Raw genomic sequence first — 3,385 nt, 5'->3', positions numbered from 1 at the left:
CAGAGAGGTAAACATGACGCGCGCGCATCCGCATCACCTTGAAATGCGGTGATTTGGTGATCGGGCGCGAGACTGCGTGCCCATCACTTAAAACGCGATGTGTGTTTTCTGTATGTAATGTGTGGCGCGTGCATGACACCCTCCACACCCATAAGCCGGCGCGAGGAGCTCCGAGCTGATCCTGCACCGGCTCATTGTTGATTTTCTGTCATTCCTCCGCGGACGCGCACCTAGCGAACGCATCCCCCCGAGGCGCGCGCACGGTGGGGCGATGCGATGCGAGGACGCGCAGCCTCCTATTTTAAGCGAAATGAATGTCATGACAGGGATGCAGACACCTGCGGCACGCGACCCTCGACGCGTCGCCCTCTCCTGCGAGGCGTGCGCTTTTTAATTATTCATGGTTCGTGTTGAGGAAGTCAGCGATCCATGTGGAAATGTGGAGTGTCATTTTTATTGGAAACCTCCTTGTGTTTATCAAACAAAGCATTGGTCATGAAACGGATGCACAGGGACGCTCAGGAAGCCTCTGCGTGTACTGGATATTATATATTATATATATTTATATATTACACACCCATCTCGTCTATCATTGTGTATGTTCAGGAAGTACAATTCCCATTCATTTTCTCCACCGGGGAGTTGATTTTTAACTACAACTTATAAACCTTTAAAGACTAATGTGAGCTAATTTTAAATTAACTTCAATTATCTATGATTCAATTGTCGTTGGAAGCAGAAAAATGTGGGTGGAGTAGATAAACATTTACTCTATTCTCGCCTTGTTTAAACTTCGGCAATCATTCTTACATATTAGGGTCTTTAGCGACCCGGATCTATCTCTAACACGGATGGACCTGTCGTGATAATAAAACTCTCCTGATATTAGAGTAACAGTAACTGAAGAATAAAATAAAGCATATTTTGTTGCCTTGTGGAGCTTGGAAGGGTTCAGTTTGAGCAGATGTTTTACACCATCATCACTGTCCTCGTCAGAGATCATTTCCAGGACATTCAGCATCTGGCTCATATTCGCCATCTCAAACATATTCACATTTTCAACATCTTCAAAATCAATATTTTGATGGCTGACAGCTTCCTCGCCAGATCCATCATCAGTGACACTAATATTTGATTGCGTTCAGTACTTCCATTTCAAGTTTTGCTGAGGATTCTTCCTATTCTTTTGTTTTCTGCCTGCGGTGACTATGAGTGTAACGTCACTTCATCATTGTGTTTCAGACATAAAGGAGAATTGCACTTATTCCCTCATCAAAGATTCGATTATTGTTGTGCAGAAAAAAATATACGTACACTCTTAAGGCACGTTCACACCGGGACGATTTTTGTGTGTTTATCGCTGAAGTTTAACGCATTGTGACATTAGCCACGTTCACATGCGCAGTTTTTTGAAAGATTGGCTGGACTGTTTACATGAGACGTTATCTAAACCGATCTGGTGTTCACATGTGCTGACTTTCAGTCGGGATCATTTTGTGACATGCGCACACAGTTTGTCTGCCGCCTCAGATTCGTAACGTTAGTATCGTGGATCAATAGTTCTGTGTTGGTAATTTTTATATTTATTTATGTTTCTGTGGGCGGACATGCAGTAGTTTAAACTAATTTATGTCCTATACAATGTCTATTTCAACAGTGTGTGGGTCTTGTTCAGCACACATACAATGGTTCCAACGCCCATGCATGATTCTGTGAAGAAATCTCCACCAATCAGAGCATCGCGATAAGCAAGTTGCGCCAAAGAAGCTATTTAGCCCCGCCCACTCGCATAAAGCACCGCAAATTATGTAATCGCCCAAACGCTCTCAAACTGCTTTTTGTATAGACCACACAGAGTATACACTTTATATAATGAATCATTTATTCTAATTATGTTGTGTTGTAGTTCTTTCCCTCACTATAGCCGTTAAATACGCACACTTGTATATTTATTTTCAAATACTGTTTTGCATCAAATCTAAATTTGTTCACATCGTTGCTGGTTGGCTTGGTTCATGGGCTTATAACGCTTTAATGAAGACTTTAAAAAAAAATCCCTGTGGGAAAAATACTTCCGGAACAAAAGTGGGCGGGCACTAATGCACTCTATTGTCGTCAGGTTGGCTTTGGTCACATGACTTTGGTGGGCGGGTTTTTTTGAGAGAGGGCATTTGATTGGATGTAATTCAGTGGTGGAATTTTGCGAATTGGAGCACCTTTAGGGCAGAAACTCACACAAGCGTGAATCTTTGGCCAATGCATTGCCGGTCTTGTTGTACATACTTAGCATGCTTGTGTTACTGTAGCGATAGAGTTTCCATTGCCATTACACCAAATGTGTGACTATCAAGTAGATAGATATAAAATCTCAGCAATTTAACTGTAACTTTAGTGAGTCAAAAACATACAGCACAACCAGTGTAGTCCAATTCCCAAACAAATGACTCTTTTGAATTGGTTCTTTTCATTGAATCAAGAACATACAGTGCAACGAATGTACTCAAATTCATGAAAAAATTACTCTTTTATATTGGCTCTGTTAAGTGAATCAAGAACATACAGCACAACCAGTGTAGTCCAATTCCTAAATTACTCTTTTGAACTGGTTCTTTTTAATGAATCAAGAACATACAGCACAACCAGTTTACTCCAATTCCTAAATGACTCTTTTGAACTGGTTCTTTTTAATGAATCAAGAACATACAGCACAACTAGTGTAGTCCAATTCATGAACAAATGACTCTTTTGAATTGGCTCTGTTAAGTGAATCAAAAACATAACCCTCAACCTGTGTAGTCCAATTCCCAAACAAATGACTCTTTTGAATTGGTTCTTTTCATTTAATCAAGAACATACAGCACAACCAGTGTAGTCCAATTCATGAACAAATGACTCTTTTGAATTGGCTCTGTTAAGTGAATCAAAAACATAACGCTCAACCAGTGTAGTCCAATTCCTAAATGACTCTTTTGAATTGGTTCTTTTCAGTGAATCAAGAACATAAAGTGCAACAAATGTACTAAAATTCATGAAAAATGACTCTTTTAAATTGGCTCTGTTAAGTGAATCAAAAACATAACCCTCAACCAGTGTAGTCCAATTCCTAAATTACTCTTTTGAATTGCTTCTTTTCATTGAATCAAGAACATACAGCACAACTAGTGTAGTCCAATTCATGAACAAATGACTCTTGTGAGCTGGTCCTTTCCTTTTAATGAATCATTCAAGAGACTCATAAACGTAGAAGTCACTTAATGAATCAGTCAGTCGCTGAAGCTGCATCAAATTATTTTGAGTGATGGAATATTTTATTAAAAACATCTGATATGTTAATATTTATGTAAAGACGTAATAGTTGTGTTCCATAAAATGAATCAGAACTGAA

This window comes from Gobio gobio (assembly GCF_949357685.1).
Source record: "Gobio gobio genome assembly, chromosome: 12".
Classification (NCBI taxonomy): Eukaryota; Metazoa; Chordata; class Actinopteri; order Cypriniformes; family Gobionidae; genus Gobio; species Gobio gobio.
Note: the sequence above shows the minus strand (reverse complement) of the source record.